This window comes from Eptesicus fuscus, chromosome 6, assembly GCF_027574615.1.
Source record: "Eptesicus fuscus isolate TK198812 chromosome 6, DD_ASM_mEF_20220401, whole genome shotgun sequence".
In the NCBI taxonomy this organism is placed as follows: Eukaryota; Metazoa; Chordata; class Mammalia; order Chiroptera; family Vespertilionidae; genus Eptesicus; species Eptesicus fuscus.
Genome location: NC_072478.1, coordinates 5,872,930 through 5,898,486, shown reverse-complemented (window position 1 = coordinate 5,898,486; position 25,557 = coordinate 5,872,930). Strand labels below are relative to the sequence as shown.

General features: G+C 43.3%; 1 protein-coding gene and 1 pseudogene across 1 annotated transcript in view; both read left to right on the top strand.

Moving 5' to 3' along the window:
- Positions 1 to 8,725, top strand: LOC103305072 (60S ribosomal protein L7-like; annotated as a pseudogene).
- The window catches only part of CANX (calnexin), a 38,469-nt gene continuing 20,964 nt past the window's right edge, over positions 8,053 to 25,557 (top strand). Inside the window, exon 1 of the mRNA XM_008158676.3 lies at positions 8,053 to 8,184. The gene's annotated coding sequence lies outside the window, so the exon portion shown is untranslated. The remainder of the gene's footprint in view (positions 8,185 to 25,557) is intronic.

The window sequence follows — 25,557 nt, the reverse complement described above, 5'->3', positions numbered from 1 at the left end:
ATGAAGGGTAGGAGGGAACTGTGCTGTAATAAAAATACATTTATACAGATCCAGAGACAGAGAAGCTTCGGTCAGATGCTCAAACCTCAGAGGGAAGGTAGGGGAGGGTGGGGGTAAGGAGGAGAGACCAACCATAGGACTTGTATGCATGCATATAAGCATAACCAATGAACACAGACACCAGAGGGGTGAGGGCATGATGGGGGCGGGTAATGGGGGGATAAGGACACATAAGCAATACCTTAATCAATAAAGAAAGGAGCCGAAATCGGTTTGGCTCAGTGGATAGAGCGTCGGCCTGCGGACTGAAAGGTCCCAGGTTCGATTCCGGTCAAGGGCATGTACCTTGGTTGAGGGCACATCCCCAGTAGGGGTTGTGCAAGAGGCAGCTGATCGATGTTTGTCTATCATGATGTTTCTCTATCATCGATGTTTCTAACTCTCTATCCCTCTCTCTTCCTCTCTGTAAAAAATCAATAAAATATATTAAAAAATGTCTGCCAGTTTGATTCCCAATCAGGGCACATGCCCTGGTTGTGGGTTCAGTCCCTGATTGGGGTGCATACCAGAGCCAACCAATTAATGTTTCTCTCTCACATCAATATTTCCATTTCCCTCTCCCTTTCCCTCTCTCTCTCTCTCAATCTCTAAATAAATAAATAAATAAATCCTACCTAATAATAGACAAATATGCAAATTGACTGCACCTTCGCTATGCCCAAGCCACGCCCACCGGCCAATCAGGATGAGTATGCAAATTACCCCAACAAAGATGGCGGCTAATTTGCATATCAAGACAGCTTAGAAAGAAGCCAAGAGATGCTGAAGGGAGCAAAGCTTCGGAGAAGCAAGCAAGCCGGGGGGAGGAGAAGGGAGGAGCGGAGGCGGGACGGGGGGAGAAGGAAGGAGAGCAGGGCGGGCTGGTGGAGAAGGCGGGCCGGGGGACAAGGGAGGAGAGCAGGCGGGGCGGGGTAGAGTGCAGCAGGAAACCCTATTGCAGGATTTTTCCTGCAACGGGAACACTAGTAAATAAAGAAAGTTAAATAAAACATATTAAAAAAGAAGATCTCATGCCTTTTTCAAACTGGAACTGTGGAGGGTGTAGAAAAAAAAGGCAAACCATTAAGAAAAAGTGGAGGAGAAGGTCAATGGGGGGGGGAGAGGAGATATATGTACTACTATATGTAATACTTTAAACAAACAAACAAAAAAAAACTGAAAAAATAAATTAAAAAAGAGAAAAAGTGGAGGAATTTCACAGAGCTGAAGATCAAGTGCCTGAGAAAGAAGTTTGCCCAAAAGATTCTTCGAAATACAAGAAGGCAGTGTGTCTATAAGAAAGCTAAGCACTGTCACAGGAATATGGGCAGATGGACAGAACTGAGATTTAGATGGTGAGGATGGCAAGAAATGTGGGCATCTTCTATGTGGGACCCAAAAGGAGATTCTTCATCAGGATCACAGGTTTCAACAGTGTGAGCCAAGAAGGTCTGTGTGCAAGGTGTTTCAGCTTCTTTGCCTCCGCTGGATCTTCAATGGCATCTTTGTTAAGCTCAACAAAGCTTCAGTTAACATACTGGGGATTGTGGAACCACATATTGCATGGGGGTATCCAAACCTGAAGTCAGAAATGGATGGATCTACAAGTGTGGTTATGGCAAAATCAACAAGAAGCAAATTGCCCTGGCAGATAACACTTAGATTGTTCCATCTTGTGGTAACTATGGCATCATCTGCATGGAGGATCTGATTCATGAAATCCATACTATTGGGAAGCCTTCAACTTCTATGGCCTGCAAATTACCATATTTTTCCGTGTATAAGAGGCCCCCACATTTCCAACCCCAAATTAAGAAATCAATATTTTGCCCCTGCTGGTTTGGCTCAGTGGATAGAGCATTGGCCTGTGGACTGAAGGGTCCTAGGTTTGATTCTGGTCAAGGGCACATGCCCGGGTTGCGGGCTCCATCTTCAGTGGGAGGTGTGCAGGAGGCGACGATCTCTCTCGTCAATGTTTCTCTCTCTCCCTCTCCCTTCCTCTCTGAAATCAATAAAAATATTAAAAAAAAAGAAATCAATATTTTAAACATGAAACAACACATTTTTATTTAGTAACTAGAGGCCTGGTGCATGAAATTCATGCACGGGGAGGTGTGTCCCTCAGCCCAGCCTTCACCCTCTCCAATCTGGGACCCCTTGAGGGCAGTTAGACATCCCTCTCACAATCCAGGACTGCTGGCTCCCAACTGCTCACCTGCCTGCCTGCCTGATTGCCCCTAACTGCTTCTGCCTGCCAGCATGATCACCCCCTAACCACTCCCCTGCCAGCCTGATCGATGCCTAACTGCTCCCCTGTAGGCCCGATTGCCCCTAACTGCCCTCCCCTGCTGGCCCAGTCACCCCTAACCCCCCTCTCCTGCAGGCCTGATTGCCCCCAACTGCCCTCCCTTGCAGGCCTGGTCCCTCCCAACTGCCCTCCTCTGCTGGCCTGATCGCCCACAACTGCCCTCCCCTGCTGGCCATCTTGTGTCCACATGGGGGCGGCCATCTTGTGTGTTGGAGTGATGGTCAATTTGCATATTACCTCTTTATTATATAGGATTACCACAGGTAATGTTTACATACCAGTATTATGATATTATGCAGTATATCACTTTATTCAGCCTCTGTTGCATCACTGCTCTCTTCTTCATCACTATCAGTTCTAGACATATCAATTTCTACAACTTCTATTGTAGTACTGCTGTCTTCTGAATCACTGTCTATGTATATGAGATCATCCTCATAAACTGGTGGCATTTTCTGAGTTAATTTTGTTCGTGTTCTCATGGCCAACCCTTCTCTCCTTATGAAATTGAAGCACCATTTGCCTTTCCTGTAAAATCAACAATGTTCATTTCGCTTGCAAACATTCTTGCCCGACATTGAATAAGCTTGGTTGACACACATAAGCCACTCTGGCACTGCTCCATAATCCAAGTCTTAAGCCTCTATTCCAAGTTTGCCCATTTTGCTGGTTTTCCTCTTAAGGCCTTGTTCTTTTTTGGCACCTTAAGGAGTTGTTCTTCCTGTTTTCTCCAATGTCTGATCATACACTCAGTGGGAGGAGGTCCAAATTGTCTCTCTGCAGCTCTATTTCCATGCTCTTTTGCATAGCTGATTATATTCAGTTTGAATTTTGCAGAGTAAGACAATCGCTTACCAATATTTATCTTTTTATTTATTGACATCTTTATGGGCAGAGAATGCTCCGGTCCCTGTTGCATCTACACACTCTCCACCTCCACCTCCAATTACAGCATCAGCTGACATCAGTAACAATAAGGCTCATGATTGGAAGAAGCCTGTTTGACAAGGTATGGGCAGCCATGCACCCACACAGCTCCTTCCTCAGCTGACTTCCGTGTATGAGACGCCCCTCAATTTTCAGTCTAACGATTTTAGAAAAAAATAGTGTCTTATACATGGAAAAATACAGTATCTTCTCCAGGAGGGGCCAGATTAACAGGCTTATTAGAAGGACAAGAGGCCTGGTGCACGAATTCGTGCACCACTGGAGTCCCTTGACCTGGCCTGTGGGATTGGGCCAAAACTGTCTCTCTGACATCCCCTGAGGAGTCCCGAATTGCAAGAGGGTGCAGACCAGGCTGAGGGACCCCACCGGTGCATGATTGGGACCGTGGAGGGACATCGGAGGTTGGCCAGCTGGCGAGGGACCACAGGAGGGCTACAGGGCGTGTCCAGCCTGTCACGCTCAGTCAGCAAGCTAACCTACCAGTCAGAGCGTCTGCCCCCTGGTGGTCAGTGCATGTCATAGTGACTGGTCGACTAGTTGACTGTCTGCCTCCTGGTGGCCAGTGCACGTCATAGCAAGCGGTTGAGCGGCCTTAGCATATCATTAGCATATTATGCTTTGATTGATTGAACGGACGACCAGACACTTAGCATATTAGGCTTTTATTATATAGGATGAACTGAGGTATCTACCATTATTATTTTTGTAGGTTAGTCAGTTAATAAACAGTGGCTGTTTCATATTGTTTAAAAAGGGGGGGGGGGGGAAGCCCAGCCAGCATGGCTCAGTGGTGAGCATCAACCTATGAACCAGGAGGTAACAGTTTGATTCCCAGTCAGGGCACATTCCCAGGTATGGGCTCCATCCCCAGTGTGGGGCATGCAGGAGGCTGCCCATTAATGATTCTCTCTCATCGTTGATGTTTCTATCTTTCTCTCTCCCTTTCCTTTCCTCTCTGAAATCAATAAAAAAATATTTTTAAAAAAGAAAGGAAATCTTTATTTTTTTTTTTGAGAAAGGAAATCTTAGTTGTCCTTGGGTTTGTCCTTGGCTTCCTCCTTTGAAGAATATTATGTTTTAGCTGGAAAATCCCTAGCAGGATCTTTTTTTTTCTTTCTGTTACTTCTTTTTTTATTTTTTTTCAATTTTTTATTAAGGTATTATATGTGTACATATCTTACCATTGCCCTAGCAGGATCTTTAACAGGTTCTACAGTCCTGCTCTGTCTTGGGCTGAGACCCAGGATCCTCAGGATCAGCCAAACTGGAATTTCCTCTTTTGGGGAGCTCTACATTTCACCTCGTCACCCAGGCTTACACCAAAGTGTTGGCTTTGGTTCCTCTTTCCTTAGTCTGAGTCCAACGGACTATTCTTCAGTGTCAACATTTAATGCTTTTGTCTCCATAGAACTGGCATTTCCTAATTCTGCCCTTTCATCAACTGCAAAAAGTGGCTTCCTAACCCACCTTATAATTGCTAGTCTCCCCTCTTTCAGACCTCTCGGGAGTAATATTAAAATAATACTTCATAAACACTTAAATCATGACCCATATCTAAAATCTATACTATCTCCCTATAGGCCCTGGCCAGATAGCTCAGTTGGTTAGAGCATCCTCCCAAATGTCAAGATTATGGGTTCGATCCCTGGTCAGGGCACATGCAAGAATCAACCAATGTCTTGCTGGTGCAAATTGTGTTCTTTCATGGAGTTGCAAGGAAAGCATTCCAGGACCCACATATAGGAGTTTGTGGCATGGTAATATATATTTGGGTGGAAATAGAAGGCTGCCCCCAGGTTCCCAATGTTTCATCTCCATCCGTCCTGCCCTGGAAAAAGTCCAGCCTTGTCTTCATCAAGCCCAGAACTAAGACCAGTATTCAGATAATCTGTGACACATTAAAGATTAGTCCTTTGGAACCTGCATGATCTGCTGCAGATCCCAGACAGCTGCTAGACCTGTATGGCTGCTATGAAATTCGTGATCTTATGGGCAAGCACGTTAGAGGGAAAGGGGGGGCGGGCGCGGGCAGAAGAGAGGGTGAGGGAGAGCTTCTTCGTTAAACTGGGATTATATGATTTTGGGTTTGGGAAGGACCAGGCTCTTTTTCAAACCAGCCAATCAACTTTCCAATCCTTGATGGGCTTGCGTTGAATCCTTCCCCTACCAGTGGTCGGCAAACTCATTAGTCAACAGAGCCAAATATCAACAGTACAACGATTGAAATTTTTTTGAGAGCCAAATTTTTTAAACTTAAACTTCTTCTAACGCCACTTCTTCAAAATAGACTCGCCCAGGCCGTGGTATTTTGTGGAAGAGCCACACACAAGGGGCCAAAGAGCCGTGTGTGGCTCGAGAGCCGCAGTTTGCCGACCACGGCCCTAAACAATCCATTTCCTAGATTTTCCAGGGTTCTGCGTCCCTTATCCAACACAATCCTTTTCCCAGGCTAGACACTCCCCCTTATGGTGCCATCTTAGTTCCTACTGCACATGCCTCAAAGTGGAAGTACCTCCCTCTGTGCCATCTCATCTTCTACTGGGTATGTGCCCAGCAGAGGAATTTCCCCTTTATTGTTCATTCATTCCCTCCACAGTCTGGAGCAGGATGGACCAGTAGTAAATTGTATGGGGGGCGGGGGGGGGGGGGATTGAGAAGCCGGTCCTTCCTCTCTTTAGGGGGAAGGGAGGGGCGATAATCCCCTTGGCAGGATAATGCTTTGGTCCCCTAGGAAGCCCATGAATGCTGCAACTTTCCAGCAAAGCAGGCCCAGTGTCTGGTTCAACTCCCAGCTCATCACATTCCTTCCTCTATTAATACTTAGCTACTGACACTAATAAATGAATGCATAAATAAGTGGAACAACAAATTGATGTTTTCTCTCTCCCTCTAAATCAATTTACAAAATAAACTATCTCCCTACAAAGTCCTTCACGAAGCTTTCAAGGCCTGCTCCTAACCAGCTCTGGAGCTGACTTCCCATCACTGTCCCGAACACCTTTCTCCAGCTCAAACACTCCCATACATGGTGTATGGTGTCCCTAAACACACTGATACCCATGTTCCTGTTTTTGCATAGACTATTCCCTTGTCTCAAGAAGCCTCCAACTCTCCATCTATAAAAATATTGCATGTCCAGCCTAGGTGCCCATCAGCAGATGACTGGATCAGAAAACTGTGGTACATCTACACAATGGAATACTATGCTGCCATAAAAAAAGAAGGAATTCTCATCATTTGCAGCAACCTGGATGGAATTGGAGAACATTATGCTAAGTGAAATAAGCCAGTCAATGAAAGAAAAATACCACATGATCTCACTCATTTAGGGATAGTAAAGAACATTATAAAGTGATGAACAAAAAGATAGATACAGAGACAGTAAAGCATCAAACAGACTTTCAAATTACAGGGGGAAAGTTAGGGAGAGGTGGAGGAGTTATGAAATTAAACGAAGGACTTGTATGCATGCATATAAGCATAAACAATGGACGCAAAACTCTGGGGGGTGAGGGCATTAATGGGTGTGGGGTGGGGGGGTAATGGTAAGATATGTACACATATAATACCTCAATAAAAAAAAAAAATATTGCATGTCCTTCCAGGTCCAGCTCAAGTTTTGCCTTTCTCTGCCATTCTAGATGAAAGCAGATCCTCCCAATTTAAACTCCGTTAAATTCCATTGAGTACTACCATATTTTAGCTTATACCTTTTGCTCACATACACAGTTCCCGTAACTACATTTTAAGCTCATTTGGAACATGTGGCATCCAGAATATTAGTGTGCCTTGAATATCCACTTCCCTAGGAAACAGGAAAGCAAAGCTCCCTTACACAAATTGTGGGGCTGAGAGTTGGAAAATACTGAACTCACGCAAACCACAAACTCTCTTTTTTCCTCCACCCAGGTGGCAGGAGGGAATAAAGCTTGTCCTGGAATAGGCGATCCACCTATTGGAAAAAACTTTGGATTATAGTATTTTTTAAATTGAATTTATTTGGGGGTGATATTGGTTAATAAAACTATATAGGTTTCAGGGGTACAGTTCTATAATATATCATCTGTCTACTGCATTGTGTTCAGATTATAGCATTTTGGACTCTAGTTTTCTGGCAGCTGCAGGCTGCTAGGCCCAGCAGGAAGGTGATGCATGACATGGGGTCACACCGCACTGTGCAGGCGACTCCAGGCCTGGCGGCGGGAGCCCTTGCCGGTTCCGCCAGCACCCCATGGGGGCGTTGCACACGCTGCAAGGGGAACTGGCCCTTCCCCATGGCACGCCAGACCTCCCACCCCTCCTACCGCCTGCTATTTGCCCTCTCAGCGAAGAAAACAGGATGCAGGCCCTGGGGCCGGGGTCGCAAAACCAAGGGGTCGAAACCACAGGGGTTGGGAAGGAACGCCAGACAGCCCGCCCATTCGAGTCCTAACTATCGGGGCGCGGCGTCGCCGGCGAGCCGGCCCCGCCCCTGGGCGCGCGCCCGCGTACCTATCCGCTCTGGCCCGCCCCCTCCCCTCCCATCCAACCAACAGCTACTTCCTGCCGCACTCCCAGCCAATCGCCACACTCCACGAAGAATAGCCCTAGGGGGCGTCTGGGAAGGTGATTAGAACGATGGCCAGGTTGGCCAACCGCGTCTCGGAGCTGGCGCGGGGGGGCGGGACTTGGCTCCGGCCCTAGCTACTCAGGAGCGAGGGGCGGACGCTGGGCTGGGCTTCGTGCGGCCGTGCTCGCTCGCTCGCGCGGTCGCAGCGGTAGCCTAGGCCTTTTGGTTCTGTGGCACGTGACGGTCGGGCCTCCTCTGCTGCTGTCTCCACTGCAGCGCGGGGCCTGGTGTGCGGGCGGGAGGAGCGCGGGCGCCGCCGGCGGTCCCTGGGAGGCTCGAGGTGAGACTGGAGGCCTGCGTGTGTCTTCGGGCCTGTGAGGACCCCAGGGGTCCGGGCGCGTAGCGTTTCGGCCTTGGTGCCGGGCGGGGCCGGGGGGTCGGGCTGGGTTTCGAGGGCTCAGGCCCCGGCCCCGGCCCCGGCCCCGGCCCGCGCGCGGGTCAGGAGGGGTAAGGCCCGAATCTCGGCCGCCTCGGTGGGAGAGCCAAGCCCAGGTCGCGCCGTTGGGGTCGGGAGGCGTGGCAGGTGCTCTAGATCCTCCCTTGACCTCAGCTAATTTCTGCCCGTGGCTTTGCTTCTAGAGCTTTCTTAGGCCTTTTGCTAGCTGCTTGGGAAGCCAAGCGGTGGGCTGGAGGAACCGGGGAAAGGTCTGGAGTGGAGTCGGGCCTAGTCGCTACCTCTGGTGGTGGGGATGGGCGAGAGCAGGCCCGGGAATGTTTAGGATTGGCGCTACAGGTTCAGTATTGGAACACAGAACCGCAAAGCGAAGGCTGAAACCTATCACCCTGAAGAGATGGAGAATGTGCTAGAATGCAGCAATTGAGAAACTTCAGTCTTAATATTTTCACCTATTCGGAGGTGGGGAGTAATCCAGCCGGGATTTCACCCGACATTAAAAGTGGGAAAGCACTCAAAAGCTTACTGTGGGCCGGTCGCTTTACAGCGGAGGAGCAGGAACTGGCCCAGGGCTATGAAATGACTGGTCCAAGGTCATGCGGTTCATTTTATGATCACGTTCGGATTGTAGTTGAGGGCTAGGCAGTTTTGGTATTCAGGTTAAGTTTTGGTTAAGGTTAAGGCCCTGGTTCAAGTCCTTCATCGGCCTTTTGTTGCTGTGTAAACTTGGGCAATTGACTTTTTTACCCCAGTTCTCCCCAAATAATGGGTATAATAATACCTGATGGAGTTGTTAGAATTAGATTGTGTATACATTAGGAGAGTGAAGTCTGATACATATTGATTGCAATAAATTGTAGTGTGAATGCTGTTGGCCCACTACACTGACTGACGTCCTACTCTTTTAAGGGTTAAGTCCTGTTTCCCAGGACTGCTGGGCATGGCACCAGTGTATGCTGGTTGAGGGAAGTTAAACTGAGCTGAATATTAAAAGGTTGGGAGGACAAAGGTGAACCACAGCTAAGTCCCTCTACGTCTGATTTAGGAAGTGGAACGTTTTGCTTGAGTTTTTTGTTTTTTCTTAAAAGGAAGACTGTATTGATCTTTAAAATCATTCTGGATCTTAGTCTTTTTTTTCCAGCAGCGTTTGAGGATCATGAATAGAATCACTGCCGTGTTGTACATTGGCTATAATTACTTAGAGCAGAGGTAAAGAACTGTGTGGGAGTCCTCTTCTCCTGTGCACTCGCCAGGCTACAGGAGAAAACAAGCCAGGTAACTGGATCATGCGCAGTCCAGGGTGAACTGTGTATTGGAGTGAATGTGGCCTACAACAAACAGATTTTATGAGCTCTCTGAAAGTGGGTGTCAGCATCTCTCCACACCATGCTATCTTAATTCAGCAGTTTCAACTAGCACATTATCTTGCAAGGACCATGAGGGGTAAACTTCCACAGGAGTAACGTTTTCACAGAAGTCGTTGCTGCAGTTTTGGCAATCAGGCTATTGCATCCTTTTAGTTACACAGTTCACTTTGCCCTGCAAAGAGCTTAAGGTGATGAAGTGACAGTTGGTATGCATCAGTACAGGCTCAAGAGACTTGAGTTTCAGTCTGAGCATGGGTAACTAGCTTATGAACCACGTTGGTTTCCACATCTTTAAGATGGAAATGAGAAGTCTCCTATATAGGGGGCTATTGGAAGGGACATATAGGATGGTGAGCTACTTTGAATAGTGTAATTAACTGTACAAATAGAATTGGCAGCTCATAACAACAACTAGGAAATAGAAGTGCGTTAACATTGTTGTAACCTATATAGTTTACTGTAGAATTTTGTCAGAAAAGTGCTGGTTGAATGCTTTGTTAGCTGCAACGTTGTGTTTCTTTTTTTAATCCTCACCCAAGGGTATGTTTATTGATTTTAGAGAAGGGAAATATGGTTGCCTCTCGTACACACCCCACCTGGGAACCGAACCCACAATCTAGGTATGTGCCCTGACTGTGAATCAACCTTTCGGTGTACAGAACACACTCCAATCAACTGAGCCACACTGGCCAGGGCGCAACATTTGTACTTTAAAATTAAGCTTAACTGAGCTGTGAAATTATTTGGAGATTTAAAAAAAAAAAGAATTTAGACAATTCTCAGCAATATATTTTGAGTATTCATAATATAAGCCTAGGTTTATAGCAAAAAAGTGTGCTATGAAAAAATCGATTCTAATGTTTCATTCAATGAAAAACAAAATTCAGAACTGTAAAGACAATATGGATCTGCTTTTATTTTATTTTTATTTTTTTAAATATATTCTTTTTTAAAAAAATATATTTTATTGATTTTCTACAAAGAGGAAGAGAGAGGGATAGAGAGCCAGAAACATTGATGATAGAGAAACATTGATCAGCTGCTTCCTGCACAACCCCCACTGGGGATGTGCCCGCATCCAAGGCACATGCCCTTGACCGGAACTGAACCCGGGACCCCTCAGTCCGCAGGCCGACGCTCTATCCACTGAGCCAAACTGGCTTCGGCTAAATGTATTCTTAATTGATTTCAGAGAGGAAGGGAGAGGGAGAGAGAGAGAAAAATCAATAATGAGAGAGAATCATGGATCAGCTGCCTCCTGCACGCCCACCACTGGGGATGGAGCCCACAACCCCGGCATGTGCCCTTGACTGGAATCGAACCTGGGACCCCTCAGTCCGCAGGCCAACGCTCTATCCATTGAGCAAAACCAGCCAGGGCTGGATCTACTTTTAAATGAATGAGCATTTACAATAAAGTCCATTTTGAATTTTATATACTTTTCCACCTTAAATGCTTTTGTTTTTTTACTAGATATACATGTAGTAAAATCAGAAAATACAAAAAGTAATAGTAAAAGAAAAATGGTTTATGTGTGACTGCTTCCTTTCCAATCTGAGACTTCTTGTTTGCTTTAAAACTCAGGAATTTTAGAACCACTAAAGCTTGAATGGCAGCACTGGGCAACAACTAGTAACAGAATTCCCTGCTGATGTTGAGCACATACTCTAAGCCAGATACTGTCATAAGCACTTTACATGCGTTTTGTTTATACAACAATCCTAAGTAGATCATGTGGTTATTCTCAATGTAGAGATGAAACTGAGGCCCTGAGGTGAGTAATTCACCCAATATTTCAAGTTATTAGATCACTGATGAATGAGTATGACTTCTGAGTTTCTGCTCATAAACACAACTATACACTGAGTGGCCAGATTATTATCTGTGAACGCATAATAATCTGGCCACTCAGTGTGAATATATATATTAGAGGCCTGGTGCATAAGTTCATGCATGGGAGGGGACATGGGCAGTTGGCCAGCCTGCCTGCTGGTCGAACTCCTGGTGGAGGGGACAATTTGCATATTAGCCTTTTATTATATAGGATATACACTGAGTGGCCAGATTATTATGCATTCAGAGATCATAATTGGCCACTCAGTGTATAAGTAAACTGTAACCTTGGACAAGTTTGTTTAACTTCTTTTAGACTTAAATTCCTTCTGTGTCAAATGGGAATAATAGAACATCTTGGGGTTCTTGTGATAAATAAGTTCAACAACCTAACATAACTTTACCCAATAAGATTTAAATTTAAACATAAATGGATAGCCAACATGAAAGACTGCCGCAGCTTTTATTGCACAGTACCTTTTTAAAAATCGCCTTTTTAAAACAACCAAGAACATTAGCTGGTAATTTCTTCTCTTCCTCTTATTAATTTCTCATGGGTTAAAGAAATTAGAATTGGAGTTTGCTATCTACTTTTAAGAGATTAGGTCCCACAAAGAAAAGCCTGGAACCAAATGGCTTCACTGGTGAATTCTACTAAATATTTACAGAAGAATTAAACACCAATCCTTCAAAAGCTCTTCCAAACAAATAAAGAGGAGAGAACACTCCCCAGTTCATTCTATGAAGCCCTGATACCAAAGCCAGAAAAAGTATATAAGAAAAGAAAACCATAGACCAATATCTTTTATGCAGAAATACTTAATGCTAGCAAACAGAAAATAGCAATATATAAAAAGGATTTATTCACCATGACCAACTGGGGTTTTTCCTATGAATGCAAAGTTAGTTCAACATACAATAATTAATGTGATATCCCACTTTAAAGAATTATAAAAACCACATGATCATCTCAATAGACACAGAATTTAACAAAATGCAAAACCCTTTCATTATAGAAACACTCAACAACCAGGAATAGAAAGGAACTTTCTCAATCTGATTAAGAGACAAAGAAATAATCCTTTCCCTGGGATTTCTGATCCTCTTGTAATTTCTCATGGATTAAAGGAATGAAAGTTGAAATTTCCTAATTTATTTTGAGAAACAAAGTTCCACAAAGCAAATGGCTTTACTTGTGATTCTACCAAATACTTAGAGAAGGAAATACCAATCCTTCACAAATTCTTTCCAAAAACAGAAGAGGGGAGAACACTTCCCCATTCTGAGGCAAAGTATTACCTTGATACCAAAGGCAGACAAAGACTTTACAAGAAAAGAAAGTCATAGACCAACATCTCTTATGAAAATAGATATGAAAGGCCCTAACCAGTTTGGCCCAGTGAATAGAGCGTCGGCCTGCAGACTGAAGGATCCCAGGTTCGATTCCAGTCAATGGCATGTACCTTGGTTTCTCGCACATCCCCAGTAGGGGGTGTGCAGGAGGCAGCTGATCGATGGTTCTCTCTCATCAATGTTTCTAACTCTGTCCCTCTCCCTTCCTCTCTGTAAAAAAATCAATAAAATATTTTTTAAAAAGAATAGGTATGAAAGACTTAACTTGAAAAGATAAACTATAAAAATTTAAACATAATTTGAGTCTCCATTTGTTTTAAAGATCTTCTTTAATATAATTCTTTTATTTTTAATAGGTGCCTTCAATAAGGGACCCTTATTGAGGATAAAGTTTCTGCGTTTGGAAGGTGGCAAATTCAATATTTCTTTGGTGTTTGCCCATTCCTAAAATTGATCTATGTTGCCTGAATTTGCTAAAATTTGATGCAGGGTGTGTTTGTTTCTGTTAAATAGAATATTTTGTGTTCAAAGTCTTATGTATGCCATTAAATGTGTATAGTAAAATAATGGGGACTTTTTAGAATGTATGCTGAGAACAGAATTATCATTAACCAAAAATAAATTAAATTTCAGAGAATTCATAAAGAAAAGTAATTGGTGATAGCAGAGAAAAAATATCATAGATAAACATGGAGATTTCCATATCCAAATGTTAAAACTGCATATGCATCATTGCAAGGTAGAGTTAAAGAAGAAATATACTAGGAGGGAAGTAAGTTTTTCTTGTTATGTAAAATCATTCAGCTTTGTTGAAATACTTTGGAGGAGTAGGCAGGCATATTAGACCTTTTGGTCCAGTGTAAGAATAGAAAATGTATTCACTGTGGTTGTACTTTGTATATCAAAGGACAAACCATTTGGGTATACCTATAAAGTATTGGACTCTGATGAACTTTGCATTATCTTTTTTATATTTTCACAGCAAGCCTTTGAGTTAGGCATTTATAATGTAGGGACAGAAGACTACTAGAAGTTCAGTGAGCTGAGCAAGGCTAGAAAAGAGCGAGAGAGTCTTAAAATCCAGGTTTCTCTGATGGGGACAGGTTACACCACATACACTGTACTGCCATGTATATGAAGAATTAATTTTCTGAATCATAATTTTTAAAATAGGAAACTTCCATCTCTTGAATTTAAGGTAAATTCACTCTTTTAAGAGTTAAGAGCGGATTGAAATAATAAATGTGAGTAGAGTAGATGCTCTTGAAGAATCTTCCTAACCCTGAGATTTTGAGAGCTGGGCTTTTTGCTTGGTCCTTGGGAAATTGGGAAGCAAGTCAGAAAGCATCCATCCTATCTAATAATCCTATCTAATAGAGAGGGAATATACTAATTGACCATCACTCCATCACAAAGATGGCTGTACCCACAGCTGAGGCCAAGTTCCCATAAGGAGCCTTAATGAGCAATCAGCAGGAACCTGAGGCTACGCCCTCCCCCGCCACCGTGGGGCTTGACAGGGGACCTCAGGCCGCGCCCCCCACCCAGCAGGGCTTGACAGGGGACCTCAAGGTTCACTTCCCGTCCTGGTGCTGGGCTAGGGGACCTCAGGCTGCTACCCCCGCCCCAGCGCCAGGCCGGGGGGCCTCAGGCCGCGCCCCCCTGCTGGTGGGGCTTGACAGGGGACTTCAGGCCATGCCCCCCTGCCTCATCACCGGGCGAGGGGATCTGAGGCTGTGCCCCCAACCCAGCGAGGCTTGATGGGGGACTTCAAGGTGCACCCCCAGTGCTGGGTCAGGGGAATTCAGGCCGTACCCCCGCCCAGCAGGGCTTGACGGGGGACCTGAGGCTGCTCCCCCCCCCCCCCCCCCGGCAGGGCTTGATAGGGGATCTCAGGCTGTGTCCCCCACTTGGTGGGGCTTGACGGAGGACCTCAAGGCATTCCCCGGTCTGGGCTGGGGGACCTCAGGCCACGCCCCCCATCCTGGCACCAGGCCAGGGGACCTGAGGCTATGCCCCCTGCCCAGCAGGGCTTGACAAGGGTGGGACTGGCCGGGTCTGGATCTAGCCCAATGCGGGGGTGGGGGGGGGTGCGGCTGGGTCTGGTCTCACGTGATTTTGAGGTGCATGTGGGTGGGTGGGAACTTGACTCTGGGCCCCGTCGTGAGACCTAGGCTCTGACAGGAGGAAGGTTTTCATATACATTTTACTAATTTTCTTTCATGTCTGACACTTCTATTATAGAGAAAGGGCAAATAGCAATATTAAATTATTTCCTCTAATTAATCCCCTTTTAATGTGCACGAATTTCGTGCACTGGGTTACTAGTTACTGATAAAAGGGTAATATGCAAATTGCTAGGGACACCCTCACAGTAACGACCTAACAGCAGGCTGCATGGGTGAAAGGGCTGGCAGGGGGGTTAGTGAGGGACGACCAAACGACTGAACAGCAGGCTGCGTGGGATGACCAGGCCGGCAGGGGGGGGGGGGGCGCATTTAGGGGCGATCAGGCAGGCAGGCAAGTAGTTAGGAGCCAGTGGTCCCAGATTGTGAGTCGGACAACCCCCAAGGGGTCCTGGATTGGAGAGGGTGCAGGCTGGGCTGAGGGGGAACCCCCCACCCCCCATGCACAAATTTTGTGCACCGGGCCTCGAGTCTATATAATAAAAGGCTAATATGCAAATCGATTGAACAGTGGAACGACCGGTTGCTGTGACATGCATTGACCACCAGGGGGCAGCCGCTCAGCGCAGGAGCTGACCCCTGGTGGTCAATACACTCCCAACAGGGGGAGCGCGGTGGTGAAAGCCTCTCCCACCTCCATGGCAGCGCTAAGGGTCATCTGACTGACAGCTTAGGCCCGCTCCTCGCCTCACTGGGAGTGGGCCTAAACCGTCAGTCAGACATCCCCTGAGGGCTCCTGGACTGCGAGAGGGCGTAGGCCTGGCTGAGGCCTCCCCGCCCCCTCCCCTCCGGGAGCACAGGAATTTCGTGCACTGGGCCTCTAGTTTATATAATAAATGTATATTATAAATGTGTGTATATTTGGCTCCTGTTTTCTTGTTTTTGTGTATATTTGTCCATGTGATCCCTCTGATTTGAATATAGGTAGATAATTATATTTGATTACTAAAAACAAAGCTGTAAGTAACTGAAAGAAAAGGAGAAAGATTTTACCTCATCAAGTTCAAATTTATAATCCAATTTACATTTCTGAGTCTTCCTTTGTGGTTTTGTGTTTTAGAGGACCAGGTCAATTTAAAGCTGGTTGTTGGACAATTTTGATCAAGTTTAAAGAACCATCTTCAGTGATCCAATAATACTTTTTTTTTAAGCTGTTAATTTGGAAATAATTACAGACCTGCAAGAAGTTGGAAGAATAGTATATAGAGAAGTCCCTGTAATCATCACCCAGCTTCCCCCCAATGTAGCATCATAAACTATGGTAGAGTAGCAAAAGTCGGAACTTGACATTGGTGCAATCTACAGAACTTACTTAGATTTTACCAAATATTACATGCCCTTGTTTGTACATAGTTCTGTGCAGTTTTATCTGTGTCAATTATTCATTTTGAAAATTTTACTTTTTTGGCATTTTTTAATAGAAGGAAATTACTAGCAAGAGTCTTACATAGTACTGCCATAACTGCATATTTTTTGCAGGTTAGATTGATAAAAGATAGGTTATAATGTTGGTTTATTTTTATATTAACCAACAAAAAAACCCCACCTTGATTTCTAGAACTAATAATACAGTATATTCATAAAATCTGAAAACATTGGCAAATATACAGTGCCATCACAGTCACCTTTTATATAAAAAAGTTTTATTAAAAATATATTTTTAGCCCTAGCCAGTTTGGCTCAGAGGATAGAGCATTGGCCTGCAGACTGAAGGATTCCCGGTTCGATTCCAGTCAAGGGCACATGCCCGGGTTCTTGGCTTGATTCCCAGTGGGGGGCGTGCAGGAGGCAGCCAATCAATGATTCTCTCTCATCGCTGATGTTTCTATCCCTCCCTCTCCCTACATCAGCGATGAGAGAGAATCATTGATTGGCTGTCTCCTGCATGCCCCACACTGGGCATGTGCCTTTGACTAGAATCGAACCGACGCTTCAGTCCACAGGCCGACGCTCTATCCACTGAGCCAAACTGGCTAGGGCTATATAAAAAAGTTTTGTTTCCAGACTTTATACACTATGTAGATTGAGCTCCTGAAAGTTAGAGACCAAATTTTAAGGAAATGATTGATACCTAGTTGGCACTCAAGACATTGAACTGTCAGCAAACATTCATTTAGTGCAGTGATGGGCAACCTTTTGAGCTTGGTGTGTCAAACTTCGCCAAAAAACTGAGCATAACTCGGGTAGTGTGTCACTTTGAGGAAAAAAACATTATTTCGCAAATGTTTCATCATCAGGAGCAGTAAATGTTTTATCCTCGGCATGCGGCCACTGGCGTGTCATCAGAAATGGCTACGCGTGTTAGTGCTGACACGTGTGTCATAGGTTCGCCATCACTGATTTAGTGTCTAAAGCATTCCGGGCTCTCTGATGAGGCATCAGATGCATTTTCTTCTTTACTCCTTTGTGTTTTTTTAAAATATGTTATTGATTTTAGAGAGAGGAAAGGAGACGGGGAGAGAGAGAGAAACAGTAATCATCTGCCTTCTGCATGCACCCTTCTGGAGATTCAGCCTGAAACATGGTCGTTTGCCCTTACCAGGAATTGAACCTGAGACCTCCTTGTGCATGGGATGATGCTCAACCAACTGAGCCACACTAGCTGGGCTCTCCTTTTACTCTTTTGTAACAAAGAATTCTCACAGTTCAAACTTGTGACTAAACAGAAAATAGTCTTTTTTTTTTTTTTAAAGATATATATATATATTTTTTAAATATATTTTATTGATTTTTCACAGAGAGGAAGGGAGAGGGATAGAGAGCTAGAAACATCGATGAGAGAGATATCGACCAGCTGCCTCCTGCACACACCCCCAACCGGGGGATGTGCCCGCAACCAATGTACATGCCCTTGACCGGAATCGAACCTGGGACCTTCCAGTCCGCAGACCGACGCTCTATCCACTGAGCCAAACCGGTTTCGGCCAGAAAATAGTCTTGAATTCTGCCATCCAGCTTTTATCAAAAGCCCAGTTGAGCCCGGTATATTTCCTATTAAAGGTACACACTGAGTTGCCAGATTATTATGATCTCTGAATGCATAATAATCTGGCCACTCAGTGTATATCCTATATAATAAAAGGCTAATATGCAAATTGTCTCCTCTACCAGGAGTTCGACCAGTAGGCAGGCCAGCCAACTGCCCATGTCCCCTCCCCCTGGCCAGGCTGGCCGGACCCCACCCATGCACGAATTCATGCACCGGGCCTCTAACATATATATACTGAATGGCCAGATTATTATGTGTTCAGAGATCATAATAATCTGGCCACTCAGTGTATTTCCTATTGATATTTTTAGAAACAGTGGGTGACAACAGAGAAGGATGCACTCTGCTTATGATTCTGTAAATGTAAAGATAAATGAAGACTTAAAAAGGGACAAACTTATGAAATTCTCTTAAATGTATTTAGAACAATTTAAAATGTATAGGAAAATTATAAAGATAGTACAGAGGATTCCCATATAATCCAGACCCAGTTTCCCCTATTATTAACAACTTAGTATAGTACATTTATTACAATTAATGAACCAATATTGATACATAATTATTAACTAAAGTCCATGTTTAATTCAGGTCCCTCCCCTCCTTAATATTTCCCCCACTGTCCTTTTTCTGTCCAAGGATCCACACTACATTTAGTCATCCTGTCTCCTTAGGCTCCTCCTGGCTGCAACAGTTTTTAGGCTTTGTTTTTGATGACTTTGACATTTTTGAGGGCTGGTCAGGTTATTTTGTAGAATGTCCCTCTACTGGGACTTGCTTGATGTTTTTCTTATGATTAGACTGGAGATAAGGATTTTTAGGAGGAAGACCACAGAGGTTAAAGGTACTGTTTTCATCACATTGTATCAAGGGCACATACTATTAACATGACCTATCACACTGGATGTTGACCTTGATCACCTGGCTGAGGTGTGTTTGCCAGGTTTCTCCACTGTCAATTTTATCTGTTTCTTTCCCCCCACCCTCTTTTTTTTATCCTGTCTGGCTTGTTTGTAAGGAGGTCACTGTGTGCGGCCCACACTTAGAGGATAGGATAGTGATGCTTCTTGAGGATAGAGTATCTACATAAATTACTTGGAATATTTCTGCATGGGAAGTTTGTCTCCCATTTATTTATTCTGTCATCTGTTTTTAGCAGTATAGATTCATGGGCCTTTTTTTATACTTTGGGCATAATCTAATGCCACTTATTTTGTTGCTCCTACTGTTCCAGCTTTGGCCTTTGGGAGATCTTTCTTGTATTCCTTTCACACAACTCCATCATTGTGGGGTTTTTTGTTTTACCTTTTTTGAACACTTCTTTCCTTTCTGGCACTACAGAATGCTCCAGGCTCATCTTGTGTATTTTCTGCTTTAATATTAGAATCAGTCATTTCTTCAAGGAGCCATTTCCTTTCATTGGAGATGATACTAGAAATCAAGATTTGGTACTAGGTGTATTTATTCTGCTGGGGTGTAGTTTCTTCTAGTCCCTCTTAGCTGACAGAACAAGAAAATATATGTGTATAGATTAAGTGGTGTATGTGCACATATTTAAATGTTCCTATATGTAACCTCTGTATATTAATCTAAACATAAGATCGTGCTGATGGCTCCAACTCCTGCCCATTACCACGGAGATTATTCTGGCCTCTTTCCCTTGCTTATCTGTAAATTCTCATACCCAACACTATAGTGCCTCCCATCATCCACCATTCCTTTACTTCATTGTTCAATTTCAGTATACATGTGTAGTAGCATCCGGATTGTTCATCTGCACACCTGTGAGAAACAATTTACCAACTAAGAAAAGTGCTTTTGTACAGTCTAGTTTTACAGATTGCACTCACTTCCAAAGTGTCTTTGCTCAATGTCTTTTCCCTTCACCTTCTTGAATGAAGTTTTTTCGTTTATAATACATTAGATTGTATTACATCCTGCATGCTATCCTTGGGTCATTTGACCTAGATGATTTGTAAAATTTTTCATACGTTAAGATTTGCTCTTTGTGCTGTAAAGTTTTAATGGGTTTTGACCAATGCATAGTGCCATACATCCATAATTATATATAGCATACAGAATAGTTTCACTATGCTCACCTATTCAACTTATGACTTGATAGTTCATTTCTTTTAATTGCTGAACAATATTCTATTGTGTGGGTGTTCTAGTTTATTGACCTGTTGAAGAACATTTGGGTTTCTAAAGTTTTGGGTATAGGTAAAGACGCTAAGAACATTTGCACGCAGGTTTTTGTGCGGTTGTAAGCTTTCAGATCAGTTGGTTAAGTGCCTAGGAGCACAGTTGCCAAATCATATGATATAAATTATAAACATGAATTACCAAACTATCTTCCAAAGTGTCTGTACTATTTTGCATTTTCACCAGCAATGGAATGAGAGTTTGTCTTGCTTCACATCCTTGCCAGGTTTTTGTTTTTTGTTTGTTTGTTTTTGTTTTTTAGCCATTCTAACAGGTGCATGGTGGTATATTGTTTTAATTTGTAATTATGTTATGGCAAGTGATACTGAGCATCTTTTTTCCATGCTCATTTGCCATTTGAATATCTTCTTTGATGAGGTATCTGTTTACATCTTTTGCCTGTTTTTTATATATTTACTAGTGGCCTGGTGTACAAATTCATGCACCAGTGGGGTCCCTTGGCCTGACCTGCGGGATCAGACCAAAACCAGCTCTCCAACATCCCCTGAGGGGTCCCAGATTGTGAGAGGGTGCAGGCCAGGCCGAGGGACCCCACCGGTGCACAATAGGGCCGGGGAGGGACGCCGGAGGGCTCTGGGCGTGTCCAGCTTGTCTTGCCCAGTCCTGATCAGCTGGACCCCAGCAGCAGGCTAACCTACCCGTTGGAGGGTCTGCCCCCTGGTGTTCAGTGCATGTCATAGTGAGCGGTTGAGTGGCCTTAGCGTATCATTAGCATATTATACTTTGATTGGTTGAAGGAACGACTGGACACTTAGCATATTAGGCTTTAATTATATAGGATTTTTTATTTTTAAACCTAATGAGTTATTTTTTAATATGTTCTTTTATATGTTTTTATTGATTTTTAGAGAGAGAGGAAGGGAGAGGGATAGAGATAGAAACAGATCAGAAAAGAACATCATTAATCAGATGCCACCTGCACACCCCCTACTGGGGATCAAGCCCATAACCGTGCATGTGTCCTGACCATGACCTCCTGGTTCATGGGTCAGAACTCAACCACTGAACCACACCATCCAGGCTTACCCATTTTTTAATTGAGTAGTTTGTTTCTTATTGTTGAATTTGAGTTCTTTGTGTATTTTGAAACCAGTCTGTTGTCAGATATGTATTTTGCAAATGTTTTCTTGGTCTGATTTGTGTATTTTGAAACCAGTCTGTTGTCAGATATGTATTTTGGAAATGTTTTCTTGGTCTGATTTGTCTTTCAATTTTATGTGCCTTTCACAGAGTTGAGGTTTTCGATTTTAATAGTCTAACTTTTTTCTTTCATGTATCTTGCTTTTGATGTTGTATTAAAAGCTCATTGTCAAGCCCAAGATCAACTAAATTTTGTGTTTTCTTCTAATAAGCATAATAATGCAGTATCCTTTTTACGTACCTGCTCTATACGTGCTATCTTTTAAAAGGACTCTACACTGAGTGGCCAGATTATTATGATCTCTGAATGCATAATAATCTGGCTACTCAGTGTATTTGATGTAGGAGGACTAAAATGAGGGGATATTTTGTTTCTTGGTAATGTTGAATTTTCAGTAACAAAGCAGAGAATTAGATCATCTTTTTAAAAAATATATATTTTTTATTGATTTCAGAGAGGAAGGGAGAGAGAGAAACATCAATGATAGATAATTATGATCGCCTGCCTCCTGCACGGCCCCACTGCGGATCAAGCTCGCAACCCGGGCATGTGACCTCGTGGTTCATAGGTCGACGCTCAACCACTGAGCCACACTGAACAGGCTAGTTCATGTTAAAATATAGTCTTCAATTGTAAATGTGGACAGGTTTCTAATAACACTTGTAACATTTAAGATGGCTTAATAGTAGTTCTTGCAACTAGACCTACTTACTGCACTATTTTCTTGGGAGTATTGGAAAATTCCAATTGTTAAAACGACATATATAGCCCAGCTGCTGTTGCTCAGTGGTTGAACATTGACCCATGAACCAAGAGGTCATGGTTTGATTTCTGGTCAGGGCACATGCCTGAGTTTCGAGTTCGATCCCCAGTAGGAGGCTTGCAGGAGGCGGCCGATCAATGTTTCTCTGATCCATGTTTCTGTCTCTCAATCCCTCTCCCTTCTTCTCTCTCTAAAGTCAATAAAAACATATTTTAAAAGCCAAAGAACCAGCATATGTAAAGCCAGTAGTGGCTAAGGCTTACAAGTGCACATCTATGAGAACCAATTTGTTTTGGTTTGGCAATGGTTCCTCAAAGTTTAACCCTCTGAATAATGTGAAAGTAACAGATGCGTACTTGCACACTGAGAAGTGTATTTCCTGAAGTTTGCTGGAGACTTCCTATGTTGTTCCTGACAGGTCTGGTAGCCTCCGCCACCTGAAAACTGTTTTCCTTTCAAATGAGGCCATTCTGACTCCTCCCCAACGTGGATGTCTTGGTCCATCCACCCGGGCTAGGTTTTGTGCAGTTGCATCCTCCCTCACTAAATCCTACCTGAACCCCCTATTCCAGATCACTGTGGTTAGTGCTCTTCCTGACTAGTCTTCTTGTCCTTTGTCTTTGTCACACCTCCTGAGTATTCAGCTACATGATGACATTCAGTTAATATAATAGTAATACAGGATTTGGAGTCTTTGACTCTCAGGTATTAGTTGTGATAATGAGTAGATTATTATAATTTTACTAAGTTCCTAGTATGTAAAGTAAAATGAGAGCAATACCTCATGAGAGGCTTACATATGTGAAAGTGTTTGTAAACTGGAAAGCAAAGCACAAATGGGCTATTCATGAATCCTAAGCAGCAGTACTCAAAGTGTGGCTCCTGAGCCAGCAGCCTCAGCATCCATGCCTGGAACTTGTTAGGAAGGTGAAAGTCAGGCCTGGGGCCCGGCCCAAATCTACCTAGGGTGAGGCCCAATAGACTCTTTCCCCATTTGTGATGCATACCTTACAACATTATACTGAAAAACCTAAGGACAATTGTATTGGTCTGCTCATTCTGCCATAACGTAACAATAGAGTTAAACACCAGAGATTGCACAGCCAGTGTGGCTCAGGGGTTGAGTGTCAACCTATGAACCAGGAGGTCACAGTTCGATCCCTGGTCAGGGCACATGCCCCAGTTGTGGGCTCGATCTCCAGTGTGGGGCATGCAGGAGGCAGCCTATCAATGATTTTTTTCTCCCTTTCTCTCTGAAATCAACAATACATATATATATATATATGTTTCTTAAAAAACTGAACCTGGGGAAAGACATCCAAGTTGGGGAGGAGTCAGAATGGCCTCATTTGAAAGGAAAACAGTTTTCAGGTGGCAGAGGCTACCAGACCTGTCAGAAACAACATAGGAAGTCTCCAGCAAACTTCAGGAAATACACTTCTCAGTGTGCAAGTACGCATCTGTTACTTTCACATTATTCAGAGGGTTAAACTTTGAGGAAAAAAAACTAGAGATTTATTTTCTCACAGTTTTGGAGGCTGGAAGTCCAAGATCAAGGTGTCAGCAGGGTCATTTTCTGGTGAGGACTTTGTCCTTGATTAGCAGAGAGCTACCATCTCACTGTGTCCTCACGTGGACTTTGTTCATAAGCACTCCTCTTATGTGGACACCAGTTCTCCTGGATTAGGGTCCCACCTTTATGATCTCTTTTAATTACTTTCTTAAAGGTCCTGCCTCCAAATATAGTCACATTGGGAGTTAGGGCTTCAATATATTAATTTTAGGAAAATATAATTCAGTCCATAGTAACAATATATCAACAAATTAAAAATTATTGTGAGAAAAATCAGTCCTCCCTTTATTAAAGGTAAATAGCCTACTAGACCATCTCCCTGACTAGCTTTTTCTTTAAGTAACAGTGTTCCAGCTTCATTATATAGTCCTAATTAATCCATTAGTTTTGTGTTTTATTTAGTTACTACTGTTATTACCATATTTCGTTTTACTTTTTAAAAGTTGTAACTATATATTGTTTTAGCTAATTTAGTTTGTTTTGTTTTTTAATCCTCCCATGAGGATATTTTTTCCATTGATTTTTTTTTTTTTTTTTTAAGAGAGAGAGTGGAAGGGAGAAAGGAGGGAGGGAGAGAAAAATTGACATTAGAAAGACACATCGACATGAGAAAGACACGTGCCCTTGACTGGGAATCAAACCTGAGACCCTTCTGTCTGGGGGCCGACACTAACCACTGTGCAAACCGGCCAGGGCTGGACTAATTTTGTTTTGTAGTTTATCCCTGGGAATCCAACCACTGTATTTTTAAAATATATATTTTTATTTATTTCAGAGAGGAAGGGAGAGGGAGAGATAGAAATATCAATGATGAGAGATAATAATTGGTCGCTGCCTCTTGCATGATCTGTTCTTCAATGGGGTTCGAGCCTGCAACCTGGACATGTACCCTGACTGGGAATCAAACCATGACCTCCTGGTTTGTAGGTTGATGCTCAACCACAGAACCATGCCAGTCAGGCCCAACCACTGTTTTTTGAAAACTACTACTTTTTTTCAAGCCTCACCGAACATATGTTTTATTGATTTTTTTGAGAGAGACATGGATGTGAGAAAGCAACATCAGTTGGGGTCGAACCTGCAACCTTTTGATGTATGTATGGGTCAACGCTCAACCTACTGAGCCACCCGGCCAGGGCTCTAATCACCATTTATAGCATTGAGAACCTGGGAGTTGTATAGAGTTAATTTAGATAAAGTGTTGAATCCATCTGTGTGGTTTTAGAGAACCCTTGTAGTTGTAAATAAACAAAGCCATATTGCTATGCCATGTGTACTATTTTGACAGCAGAGATTACAGGTCTTTCCAGTGAATAAGAGATTATTAGTATTTTTTTAAGTATATAAGAAACCATAGCAGAATGTTGACATTGAAAGTTTCTTCTAAAAACTGTTACCAGTCCTAGGAAAGGTTATGGATGACTTTATCGAGCACTTTTATTTTCTGTACTGCCTAAATGCTAAGTGTTTAGGAATCCAGTGAACTTTACCTTTTTCATTTTGTGAACACAGTCCCAAGATCCATTAAATAAAAAAAAAATGCCACCAAATGATATATGAAAGTCTAGTTCAGTTTACTCACTTCAAAGGGTTACTTTATAGGAATTTGGCATTAAATTTAGCACTAGAATAATTTGATTTACATTTTTTTCTAGATGGTTAAATGACAGTCATGGTTGTGAATTGGGATCATTGAAGTTTATGAAGGAGCCCTTTACTTCAGTTCTTTCTTTGTTTTTGTTTGTTTTGGATTTTACCTGAGAAATAAAGGTCTCCATTGTAAACAGGAGACAAAAAAAATTAAGCTCAGTTTTCTTTCTTTTTTAAAAAAAAT